Genomic DNA, 13,498 nt, shown 5'->3' on the forward strand with positions numbered 1-13,498 from the left:
CCCTGCCCTGGAGGGAGCAGCACTCTGGGGTGGAGCGAAGGCAGGACATTTGGGGAGAAGGGAAGTCAGTTTCCACAGACCATTCAGCAGGTCACCCAAGGCGGACGGACGGGCGTTGTCTGGGACATGGACACCCCTCCACCGAGAACAGGACCGAGACCCACTAACTCGTATCAGTTAGGCCCCCAGACAGTCACCACATGGTACCAGCTCTCAGCCTGGGCTCACTTCCACTAGTGTCCTAGAGGTGAAGGGCTCTTTGCAAATCACATACCATATTTTTTGGTGATTTTCAAGGCCCACCCTTCTAACACTGAAACAAATATGCAAAATTAAGGCCCCAGCCCCCTCCTACTATGTTACATCATTTATTGACAGCCCTGCAGTCCTCCCTATGCCATTACATTAGACAACAGTGATCTGCAGGGAATTTCAGTCTCCCCACTCAGATCAGAGGCGTTTCCTTGCAGTAGGAATGGCCGGATTCTCTTCTGATGGTGGGATCCAAGATGCAGTGGCAGAAGGTAAACAGATGGGGTCCTTCAGACTGCAGGGGAAGCACATACAGGTGGGAAGGGATGCTGTACATCCCTGTGTCCAAGAGTAGCTACACAAGGAGCCTACCTGAACAGAGATCAGTCCACACTGCACAATTCAGACCTGGTTGTGGATTTCAACACCCCCATTGGATGCGGAGTTTTGGTCTGACCCAGGGAAAAGACCAGGCCTTTTTGCAAATGTCAGGTCTGGGCTCAGACCCCTGTTGTGGGTCATACAGGGTTTGTCTACATTGTAGTTAAACACCCGCAGCTAGCCTGTGCCGGTTGACAGGCTAACAGGGCTGAGACTGACCAGCTGTTTAATTGCAGTGTAGACCTTCTGGCTGAGGCTGCAGCCTGAGCTCTGGAACCCTCCCACCTTGCAGGGTCCTAGAATCCAGGCTCCAGTGCAAGCCTGGATGTCTACACTGCAATTAAACAGCCCCTGTTCCCAAGCCCTAGTCAGTTGGCATGGCCCAGCTGCAGGTGTCTAATTGCCGTGCAGATATATCATTGCTGGCCAGTTCACCCCCTCCTGGCTGAGCATGGCACATGTCAGGCGTACCCTCCATGTCAGGCACCCCCTGCCCGCACTCACTCTCCAGGCTCCATGGCAATCTCGCCTTCTTGAGACGTGGCCCTGTGGGCAGGTCGCTCCTAGAGTCTCACCTCTGCCAGGGTGCCCAAGTAAGTTCAAACAGAATCAGAGGTCCAAGGGCTTTGGGCTGAGCCTTCATCTCCAACCCAGAGCTCAGTAGCCCTGGCCCCTTTGCACTCGGGGCTTGCATCTCTCCTCCTGGGGGGGTGGGGGGGGAGTACTAGGGGAACCCAGGCCCACTCTCTCTGGGTTCAAGCCCAGGAACTGTGTTTAGGCAGTTCAGGACTGCTTCCTTGGGCTGCTCCTACCTCTTGCCTGCTTCAGGGACCTGCCACCAAGCTGTCCTCTCTGGCTCCCTCTCCCTGAGTCCTTGGACACATCTCTCCCAGTCTGTTGCTGCAGAGTTTATTCAAGGTAACTCCAGTCCCAAGCTCTCTGCCAGTGGCAGCCACTCTTCTGTCTAAGCTGTAGCCTTTTATCCCAGCTGTATTCAGCCAGCCACTTAGTCACCCCTGGAGAGTAATTGCTCCATCTATTAACCCCTTCATGACTGCTACTCTGTGGTATCGGTACACTCCATCACCACCCACCAAAGTCTGAGGGTCATTGAACTCAGCGTCATTTTCACTTGAGGAAAATGAGAGACACCTCCTCCCCCAGAGCATGTGTTGCCTCCACAGCACTCCCAGCCCCTGCTCACCCAGGTGTCACACCTGTGTTCCCCACAGTCAACTCCGGATCCATCAGGCCTATTGCTCTGTCACACAACCCACGCAGCCAGCTGGAACCAGGGAAAAACCAATCAGGTTTTCACCTGGAATTCCCTTCAGGGGCTTGACAGCAGAGAGCTCCAATGGCTCTGAGCCAGGGGCCTGCAGGACCACCAGCTCCAACTGGCCCAGGAAGCAAAAGACAAGGGGCCAAACTCTGAGGTGAATCTGAGTCTGTAGGTCCAGCGGAAGGCTCCAGTGGTGTCAGTTACAGCCTGTGACAGCCCCCTTGATGTGGGGCGACACTGATTTAGGCTCTGACCCTTTGCTAATATGTAACTGGCTCCTGTCCCTCAAAGCTTCTGCATTTAGCTCACAGAGCTGACAGGAGCCTACACTGCTGGAACCCAGCCACTGCAGGGCCAGAGAAGCAGGAGTGAATCAAAAAACAGAGGTGGGGAAGGAGCTATACATCCTGGGAGTCGCCTGCTTTAACATAAACCTTCTTCCAGCCCCTCAGACTTACGTTCCGCTTACCACACATCAGCAGAGTGCATTAGCAAGGCTCAGGGAATGCAACTTCTGCCGTTGGCCACAGCTCCTCTGGAAGTGGCTTCTTGGGTTGCAGATCTGAGCTGAATGTCCTGTTTAGCACAGCAGATCATTGACCTGCCTGCTTCCAGCTAGAAATCTGATCCCTTTCAAATGCTCTCTCCTTGGCTTCTCTGGCATTCCAGAGAGACACTGCCCTTTGGAGAGGGGAGTTTCATTACAGCTGTGTGAGAATGCGACAGCCAGACAGATGCCCAGGTAGAAGGAGCAGCTCAGGCAGATTTGACAAGAAATAAGCGTGACAAGTTCCTATGTCTTCTCAGGCTCCCTCTTGTAAAAGTGTTCCTCAATTCTAAGGCCAGAAGGGACCCTTCTGACAATCCAATCTGACCTCCGGCTCACGCACTGCGAAGAATGTCACTCGGTGATTGATTCTTCTTGCAAAATCTTGCAATGAAAAAAATACAGCATAAGCAAAGCAGTTTTAACTAGCAGGGTTCTGTTATGCATTGGTGTGCTGGGTGGCTGTGCATGGGATGAATGGCCTATCTGGTAGGGTGATGGGAAACACCCACTCTGTGTTCCCCTGTAGAACAGCATGGAGCACAGATGGAATTTGTTGCAGACCTGCAGCTGGTGTTTTTGTTCATTTATTTGAGAGTCTCAAAGTCTGAAAGTTCCAGTCTTGGCAGATTATTAATCTATGGGGGACAATCCCACCCACTTCCTCAGGGCCCCGGCAATGGGGGTGCTGCTTCTTGAGCAGTCCCTCATGGCCAAAATTTCTTTTAGCAGCCTTCCTCTGTTCTCCCTTTTCAGGGTCCCTTAGGGTATGTCTACACTGCAGTTAAACCTCTGCAGCTTGCCCAGGCCAGCTGACTCAGGCTGAGGGGCTGTTTAATTGTGGTGTAGACATTGAGCTCAGGCTGGAGCCCAGGCTCTTGGGCCCTGTGAGGAGGTGTAGGTTACAGCTCATGCCTGCTGCAGTGAACCTCATGCTACATCACTTAGAATAGCTGTGTAGACATTGCAGCTCAGGCTGGAGGTTCGGCTCTGGAGCCTCGGAAAGGAGGTGGCTGGAGCACAATCCCTGCAAGCCCAAGTCTGTAGATTCCGGCTCTGAGAAACACTGCTGCAAACTGATGCTCACTATGCCCACATACCCCTACAGATTCCCCACAGCCTCTCTCATAAGTCCTACTGCCCTCCACTTGGGGTGGGTTTTATGCCCACAAACAGTTCCAAACAGTCCCACCAATAAAGGCCCTCACTGGCACCAGGGCCAGATTAACCTTTTGTGGGCCCCGGTGCCAAACATATTTGTGGGCCCCCATGTAGTTATTGTGGGCTCCAAGTGTGGGCCTGGTGTGGCAGTGCCATAGTATACCCGGTCCTGAATCACACACTTCGACATGACTATATGCACTGCCATACACAGCTCCCCCAGTTTCTCATTGAGCTGTACTGTACACCCATGTGGGTTTACCAGTGTCCACAGTGAGCAGAACTTTCATAGTGATCAGGGAAACTCCCCACACGTTTATCTCCTTCCTCATTCAGACCTTCTATAGCCATGTCTCCAGTATCACCCTATTTCACCAGTCACTGTATGTGGTCCTAGTCTCAGCTCAAAGTTCTAAAGCCAGCAGATACCTGATCAATTCTGACAAATCCCTCCCTCAGCACCCATCCTGCCATGTGAGCAAGGCACCTGCAAACACCATTTCCCCAAAGTGAGGACTTAGCCGTTGGGAATCTGAAGACACCAGCCTCTCTCCCTCTGCTCCCATCTACAGGCTAGTCTGCTACCTGGTCACCACCACCTCTCCCCAGGCTCGTTTCCTTTCTACTTTGGACATGCTCCCCAACCAGCTGGGACTCTTCTCCTGCTACAAGCCTGACCTGCTCCCCCTTTCCCTGCTCCCCTTGACATTCCTTTCCTGCTGGCGACCTCTGTTCCTTGAGGTTAACTCCAGTGTCTTTATCTGCTCTAGCTTAATGCCGCCCCCTCCCCGTAGTCACAGAGCCACCTGAAGTTTCTCTGGCTATAGCCATGGGGCCAATTGCCAGAGGCCAGCCTTAGACAGCTGCAGCTACTAGTCAAGGGAGGGGTGGCAATTCCAAGGCTGAGCATCAGGGGCGGCTCTACCTATTTGGCCGCCCCAAGCAGTCATGCGCGGGAGGTGCCCCAGAGCCCCGGGAGCAGCGGACCTCCCGCGGGCATGACTGCGGAGGGTCCGCTGGTCGCGCGGCTCAGCTGGACCTCCTGCAGCTGCGGACGGTTCGCAGGTCCGGCGGCTCCGCTTGAGCTGCCGCAGGCGTGCCTGCAGGAGGTCCAGCCGAGCGACCAGCAAGCCGTCTGCAATCATGCCTGCGTGAGGTCCATTGGAGCCGCAGGACGAGCGCCCCCTCTGCAGTCATGCCCGCGGCAGGTCCGGTCGTCCCGGGGCTCCGGTGGACCTCCCGCAGGCATGACTGCGGCAGGTCCGCCGGCCCAGCCTGCCGCCCCCCCCGGGAAAGGGCCGCCCCACGCGCGTGCTTGCCGCACTGGGGTCTGGAGCCAGCCCTGCTGAGCATGCTCAAACCTTGCAACAGCAGCACTAGGGACCCTAAATCCTCAGCGCTGGCCCTAAGGCAGCTGCAGACTCTGGAGTTAGGCACTTCTCTCCTCATGGCTTTAAGTACCTGAGATGCCCAACACCTGCAGCAGAGGCCACCAATTCCCACACACCCCTCAGCTAGCACATAGTCGTGCAGAAAGTGCAGCGTGAATGATTTTGGAGGCTGGGGTGCCAGGAGGTTCCCATCCCTGAGCATCAGCTCTGCAACAAGCTCACATGCCCCTCCTCCGCTGTGGGACCAGAACCCTGTGAAGACAGTGGAGTTAACCTGTGTATAACCAATTCTGTCCAAAGCCTCTTGAAATGAGTGGGAGTCTTTTCATTGTCTTTAATGGGCTGCATATAGAAGCAAAGGACCCCATTCTAGACTCTAGGAGCAAAGTGCATTCTATCCTGCACTGGTTTACTATTGTAACAGGAAGGTCTCATATTACCTAGTGAATAAGCAACACCTCCTACAGCACCTAACTTTTTCTGAGAGGCTTCCCACCCAGTTACTAAATTTCAACCTGCTTAGCTTACAAGGGCTGAAAATATCAGGGAGTATGGTCACAAAAGCAAGGCACTTCTGAATTCAGTAAGAATTTTGGATGTGCACAGAACACAGACAGGACTGGTTCCCGCATGGTTACAGAACTGCAGTAAAGTGGCACAATTTTCAGCTTGTGTGATTGGAGAATATCTGGATCCACATTATAAGACTGTCCTACATAAATGAAGAAGAGCTGAGGTGCCTTTATTATTTTGTTCCACTCTTCATTTCTATGGGGAATTTGCCAATGCAATATTACTGTCTTCCATTTAAACAAAAGAAGCTAAAAAAATGGTAATGGCTGTTGAAAATTGTAATTCCAGTCCTAGTTAGCATTGGGAAGACCCCAGCATTTGTTGCTCAATTTTATCCTACTTTTTCTACAGCAAATTACAGTGGATCAGCATATTTGATTTGGGAGAAATGAAATAACAGCTGCTTAAATTGAGCTTGAGCACTCCTGAGTTTTGAGAGTGTTCAAATCTGGAAGGCAGGTGCTAGATTCCCTTTCTGAATATTGGATAAATCTGGAAAGGAAAAGTCAATTTCTGCTTCCATGGCTCAGAAATGGAAATTATCCTGCATGCCCAGGTCCTCTAGTAGAGCCTCTCCTCCCTTACTTTTCATTTTAACTTCTCCTAGTGGGGTCCACATACCTCCCTTGCTAGGCTTCAGATAGAGAGGTGCACTGTCCATTCATTCACCCAGTTCCTTCTTTGGGGGCTGCCAGGCAAGGTCACAGCAGCCTCCCTAATCCAGTCTGGGGAAGTCTTCTGAGGGTGATATCTTCTAGTCCTTGGGCATACTTGTTCCCCATTCACACTGCCACCCCCTTCTAGCAGCCAGCTCTTCATTCACAGCAAGCTGCAGTGCATGGGGTCTCAGCTTCCCCATTCCCTCCCCAACCCTTTCCTGTTGATAGCAGCCAAGGGAATGCTGGGAAGTGTAATTCCTTCCCTGCTCCAGGGCAGGCTCTCTAGGCAGGGAGCTGGCCAAGGAACTACAGCTCCCAGGGCCCCTTGGGTTCTGAGCTCCCATGCTATATCCTGCTGCTTGGAGGCTCTGCCACTTGTGCAGCTCTGCAAGAGGGGAGAAAGGAAGTGTTATGGTTCCCCTTCTGAGCTTGGGCCCATCACCATGGTAAATCCAGTACTGCTCACTGCCACCCAAAGATTCATACTTATCTCTGGCTCTTTTGCCATCCACATGGAGATCTTCCCTACCCACCATCTGCTCTTCCCAGGGTTACTACTCACCACTACCTCTGACTTCCTTCTCATGCCAGCATCTCCCATGTTCTGCTGGCCCAGGCAGTCTATATACCACCCTCCTCCAGAGCGCTGCTCCCAATTGGCTGGAAGAGAGGATAGCTCTGCCCACACTGGACACTACAGGGCTTTTGATCCTGAGCCCTTAAAGGAACAGTATACTGGGTTTGCCCACCATCCAACTCCTGATTCCCAGGGACCATTTCCTCTCTTCTGCTACCAGGCCATTTCCTGAGCTTTCATTTATTCCAGCTTCCTGGAACGGGTCTTTTGGCCCCCTCTACTCTTTATGGGTCAAGGGAGAAGGGGGACACCACACCTGTGAGTTATGAGCTATATGTTCCCAGTGCTTGCAGTGTACCCACTACCGTAGCCCATGTGACAGCATATATTGTGCTAATATTTATCCCTGGTGAGCCACCTCCTACCCATCAGAGCTCCCACAGCACTATCAAGGAGACACCTGTCACCTGCTTCCCTGCTTGGGGTCACAAGAGAAAAGCAACCTGTGCAGTAAATTCTCCTCAGCACTTCGGCTCGAGCTGCTAAGGCAAAACTGTCACATTAAGTACCATGCCAAGCAGGGAGAACCAGGTCCCCCCACCACACATGTTGGAATTATCACCGCAGCAGGCAGGGAGGGATGGTGCTTAATAAACAGCTTGCAAGACATGTTTCCCTCGCTTGCTCCCCTTTGCGGCTCAGAGCTCTTTGTGCATGGAAATGACGCAGAAACTGAAGAGGTGTCTCCGAAACATACCAACCCCCCCGCATTCTGGAATGAAATGCAAATGGCAATTAATGAAACACTCGCTCTAAAGAAGTACCGAGGGGAGTCAAACCCTGTGAATCACTGGTGCCACGTGCCAAAAAGAGAAGGGATGCTTATGAATGGCTATTCCCAGAAAAAAGGGCTTTAAATCATCAGCCAGCACTATTGCTCACAACCTGATGCTTTTAGGTTACCCAGCAGAGACTTTACTACTCTTTCTATCATGAAACAAGCATGTAACCCTGTTGCTTATTACCTGGAGATATTTATTGCAAGTATCTGCTCCCTAAATTCTGCTTTTGCTCACTGGACAATTTTTCACAATGTCAAATATTGGTGACAAATGGTTACCAAATATCAGGCAGTGTTTCCACAGTGCTGTGTAACAAAATACAGCCTCAACAGCTCATTGTGCCCCGCTATGTTACACTAAAGGGCTTTCCGTGTGGCCCAGGACAAACATAAAACACCACTCTCCAAAAGCCATTGCATAGTGGCAATAAGCACATAGGAATTGCCACACAGAAATAGTACAGCCATCCATCTAGCCCAGGGGTGGGCAAACTACGGCCCGCAGGCTGGATCCATCCCCTCAGGGCTTTGGATCCAGCCCATGGGATTGCCCCCGTGGCTCTGCGGGCCTGGCGCTGCACTCAGAAGTGGCCCCCGGGTGGGGGGGGGCAGAGGGCTCTGTGCATTGCCCTTGCCTCCAGGCACCATCCCCGCAGCTCCCATTGGCCGGGAATGGGGAACTGAGGCCAATGGGAGCTTCGGGGGAGGTACCTGGAGGCGCAGCAAGGGCAGCGCACACAGAGCCCTCCGCTCCCTCTCCCTCAGGGGCTGCAGTGCTTCCTGGAGCAGCGCGGGGCCGGGGACAGGCCAGGCAGGCAGGGAGCCTGCCCTGGCCCCGGTGCGCACCGCTGCCACCCCAAAGCCTGAACCCTTCCTGCACCCCGCCCCCACAACTCCCCTCCCTAAGCCACCTGCCTGCACTGTGCACCCCTCCTGCACCCCAACTCCCTGCCCTGAGCCCCCTCATATGCCCTGCACCCCTCCTGCATCCCAACTCCCTGCCCTGAGTCCCCTCATACATCTCACACCCCAAACCCCTGCTCTGAGCTTCCTGCTGCACCCTGCACCCCTGTGCATCCCGACCCCCTGCCCTGAGCCCTCTGCCGCATCCTGCACCCCTCCTGCACCCCAAACCCTGTCCTGAGCCCCCTCCTGCAGTCCGCACCCTTCCTCTGCCCCAATCCCTTGCCCTGAGCCCCTTCCTGCACACCGCACCCACACCCTGCACTCCCTCCCGCACCCCAATCCCCTGCCTCGGCCCTGCATACAATTTCCCCACCCAGACGTGGCCCTCAGCCCAAAAAGTTTGCCCACCCCTGGTCTAGCACAATATCTTGCCTCAAATGGAGTCTGATATCTGATGCTTCAGAAGAAGGTGTAAGACCCTCCTCACATGCCTAGTTGTGCAATCCCAGACCCAATAGAGGAAGGAGGAATTTCTTCTTGACCACAGCTGGTAATCATCGTATGCCCTGAAGCATGAAGTATTACTTGTACAGTGCTGGACAACTGGTGGAATGTGAACATCCCAAGAGCTTACAGTTTCAAGGCACAAGCAGGTGCAGTGCTTAATGACTGTGATAAACTGTCTGTGTTTCAGACCCACATAAAAGGGATTCTGTCACATGCTTTATAAAACAGATGCCTCTCCTTCTGCACTCCATACAGCCCATGTATGCTGTACTATATGGCGGTCTGGCCATTGCAATGTAGTCGGCAATCAACTCCATGATTGCTAACTCTGGCCCAGGACTAAGACAGCCTGGCTGCTGGCCCTGTGCAGCACAAGCTGCATTCCTCTGTCTGTGAGCTAGAGAACCAGGGAGCAACAGGTCTGTGAGGGCTAATCCTCCTCTGTAAAGAATCCCTTTGGGTTCACACCACCTGCCTCTTCATGGTCACAAGGGCAAGAAGAGAGAGGAGAGAATTAACCCCAGCCCCGAGCAGGGAGGCTTCTGCAACTCTCCCAGAGAAACAGCATTAGCAATAGCCAACTGACAGAGCTGCCAGAGGGACAGATGATCCAGCCCCCTGATAATCAGTGCGTGAAAAGATCTCAAATGGAGAGGGAATAAGGATGAAATTTAAAACCTGCCCACTGCAGCAGGGTGAGCTCAGTGCAGAAGCCTTGTAGGGGAATCACAAAGCCCCTGCCCCAGTACCCAGCTCTCCCCACAGCCAGTTCCCCCTTCCCCCAGTGCTCTCGCAGAGAATGCAGCACTTTAGGGAAGGCCCGGGTGTTCCTGTGGTGGAAGGAGATGGGAGTCCTGTTCCCAGCTCTGCGGCTGACTTGTCTTGTGACCTAACGTAAGTAACATGATCCCTCTGTGCCTGTTTCCTCATCAGTACCTGTGGATAACTCTGCTCACCCACCCTTATAAATCCTGCTCAGAGCTACAGCTGGGTGCTCAGTACTACCATGCTCAGTTTGGTCATCTAGGGTGGTCTGTGATCATGCAGAGAAATAAGAGGCCTCCCGTCTTCCAGGATAGCATGAACAACCCCGGCTGTAAGCCCTGCTTCCAATGAAGGGTCTATAGGAATTGAGGCCCCTCTGTGGGCACAGCGCAGCTTGAAGGGGTTAATTCTCTCCTGTCACACTGTAAATTCTAGGTGTCAGCGCCTGATGTTAAACGGTGATGGAACTGAACAGCAGATCATTAGTGATTATTGTTTCCAAAGGAAAATTATATTGATAACCTATTCTCTTTGTCCCCAAATAAAATCATCTCTTAATAAATCAGATGAATTCTCTTAATGAATCCTGCCTGAGCCATCTGCTCTTTACAAGTGCCCTCATGCAGGATGGCTGCTGCTTGAATGAGAACAACAGCACCATCTACCTCTCTGCAGATCAGGGATGTAACTTACTGTGCAGCAGGAAGGGCCCGTATTTTTTGCTGCTGCCTTTCCTATGAGATTCATTGTGTCACTGTGAGATAGCATCCCCTTGGGGTGCAGGAGCTGATCAGGGATTACAGCCGTGTGTGTGTGTGTGTTACATCATAACAGAGAGGAGTGGACAGGTTTCCTTTACTTAGATCTGCATCAAGGTTGTTGCCAAGGACAGTTCAGATGTGATGAGACAGTGGGGCCAGCTGGCAGTGCTTGGGAGAGAAGGGGAGCAGCGTGCCAAAAACCCGAATACTCAGTTGCAGTAGAAGAAACAGTCTGCAAGAAACCTTGTAGCCATGCCCTCTTGTGCTGTGAGTCTGGCAGCTGCGACAAGCTAAGCTGGGACAGGCCAGAAGGGAGAGCTCTCTAGGGACCATCTGCAATGGGAGTGCAGCAGGAAGCGGTAGAGAAGGTATCTCTTTCCTTTGATTCAGCGCTGAAATACTGACCTAGCATTATGCTAAGGAGCACTAAGCTGCTGGAACAGCTGTCTGTCAGCATGGAAGACAAAACCTCAAAGGTCCTCCTGATTCCTCAGGGTTGTTAAAGACCATGCCATTAGGAGTGCCAAGCCTGGTGTCCCAGAGGAATTCCAGCACGACTACTTGTTTGTAGAGTGCCAAACCGATGGTGTTGTTAGTACTGCAGTCTGCATACCTAAATCCCCCTGGCAGTCTGGGTTCAGCACCATAGTCTTTCCTTCCTGTCTTATGTAGTGTTGCTGAATGCTGCTCTCCAGAGGGGGCTGCATTTCAGTGGTGGGCAAAGCACTAAACAGTTAGGAAAGCATCTTGGGAGCCATTGGGTGGAAGGGGCTATACACAAATGTGCAGTTGTGATCTGTCTTGATTTTCTGGAATTAGACTCATGGCAAGATGTGCAGGACTGCGTAGGAGGAGCTGGGGCTCCCTACCCTCACCAAGACACCTGTGACACAGGGGTAGCTGGACCTCAAGACTGGCATTTTCAAAGGGATTTGAGCACCTAAATCCCACAGGCTCATTGGAAGCCCCAGCCTAAATGCATGCAGTACTCACCAGAACAACCAAAACAACACATGCCCTTTATTCAGAGCATAGACTCAGGAAGCAAACCAGCTGTCAACAGAACTGGCGGTACTGCAGTAGCACTTCACCAAAAGTGCAGACTAGCAAGTTACATGGTTCGCTGGGTGAAGTAATAGGAAGGGAGAGTGTCAGCAAAGCCACCTGCTTCTTAACTCCTGCTGGGCCTATATACATCCCTGGAGTATGGACAAGGGTAATGGACTTACTATATCCAGGAACAAGCTCATGGTGGGGCGCTTTGGGCCGTTATTTAGGGAATCTTCCTGATGCTGATGTAAGCAGAGTCAGGATGAGCTCTACCCTGACATCTGGTGGTAGATTTTGGGGAGTGCAGAAAGAAGTTTCAAGTATTCGCATTAGCATCTCAGTTATTTGCATTGGCACTCCCACCCCACTTAGTATACCGCACAGCAGCCTGGGATGGTTATTTTCACAGCTATGGGAGCCCCAATTTCATTGTTATTGGGGCAGGAGCAATAAAATGTTGTCATCCCGATTAAGTAAATGAGGAACTACAAAACTGTCTTATGATAGAGGGTTTCATTGTCAACTAAATAGCACTTGCTAGACAAGGGACATGGGTTCCAAAACCCAGCCAAGAGAGAGAGGCTGGAGACAGATATCTGTACTTGGTGGTGCAGGCTTCTTGTGTGAGCCAGAAACACCAGTTCCACCTATGCCTCTCTCCACTGTGGAATGTCAGAGTTAATTTTTTGATTCCCTTAAAAATCTAGATACAGGTTACTGAGCTGAACTCACTGGCACTGGGGCTCCCCTACTATGAGCTGGAATCACTAAGAGCTGAAATCACTGAAGAGCTGGACTTGCTGAGCTGAGAGCACTGAATACTGTGCTAATGAGTGGGGGAGCCTGAAGCAATACCGTGGAGCAGAGCAGCTGGCAGAGCGGAGTGGAGCAGTTTGTGCAGCCACTGGGTGAGTGGAGCCAAGCAGCTCGTGAGGATGACTGGAGTGGCTCACAGGACAGCTGGTGGACCAGAGCAGCTGGCAGAGTGGAGCAGCCCACAGAGCAAGCGGAGCTGAGCTGTTTGCGGGGACGACTAGTGGAAGCAGAACCCCACGAAGAGGCAGGGCAGTTGGCCCCGAAACCACGTAAGGTGCCCCTTTCTACCCAGGCTGGGGAGGGGGACCTCTGCAGAGAGACTCTTGAACTCTGGGGCTGCACTGACCTGGGACAGAGACTTTTGGATTGTGGGACTTTTGGGACTGTGGGTGATTTGGGGGTTGCTGGACTCAAGGGCCCCGAGAGAAGGACATGGCCCAATTTGCTGGGGTGGGTCTTTGCTCACAGTTTGACCTATGAACTCTAGCTGAGGTATTTTCCCAATTTAATGCTTGTTGTTTATCATGTAATTAAACCTTTTCTGCTACACCAAGACTCTGTGCTTGCGAGAGGGGAAGTATTGCCTCCTCGAGGCACCCAGGGGTGTGTGTAAGATTTTCCCAGGTCACTGGGTGGGGGCTCGAACTGGTTTTGCATTATGTTGTGGGGAAGGGACCCCTATGTATTGAACCTGGCCCTTGCTGCTATCGTTTCGGCCCGGCAGAAGTGTTACACTACAGAAGGAAAACCCTAGGCCACCTATGTCCTCTCAGAGTTTCAGATTGCAGACCTGGCTTCATTTCCCCTGCTTCGCCTAAACTTTCTACCAGGCTAGCACGTGCTTAGTCATTATTTAACTCTAATTTGAAATACTAAATATGTAAATAAAGAGGCATTTCTTGGCTCTCTTCTAGCTGGTTGCACATATAAATTAGCTGTGCCCACAGCACTTTGTTCTCTGCAGAATATTTGGTCGGGAGTGGAGCATCTGGGAGTGTGAGTCTGAGACAGGATTAGACAGTAACTCAG

At 52.2% G+C, this 13,498-nt stretch overlaps 1 long non-coding RNA gene across 1 annotated transcript; it reads right to left on the minus strand.

The window, feature by feature from the left end:
- Positions 1–384: 384 nt before the first annotated feature.
- Positions 385–6,898, minus strand: LOC120370789. Its single transcript, XR_005583941.1, has 3 exons — positions 6,809–6,898; positions 1,446–2,846; positions 385–547 (listed from the first exon to the last, which is right to left on the minus strand). It is a non-coding gene; the product is annotated as an uncharacterized LOC120370789 (long non-coding RNA).
- Between the last annotated feature and the right edge of the window lie 6,600 nt (positions 6,899–13,498).

Source organism: Mauremys reevesii, linkage group 8 (genome assembly GCF_016161935.1).
Source record: "Mauremys reevesii isolate NIE-2019 linkage group 8, ASM1616193v1, whole genome shotgun sequence".
Classification (NCBI taxonomy): domain Eukaryota; kingdom Metazoa; phylum Chordata; order Testudines; family Geoemydidae; genus Mauremys; species Mauremys reevesii.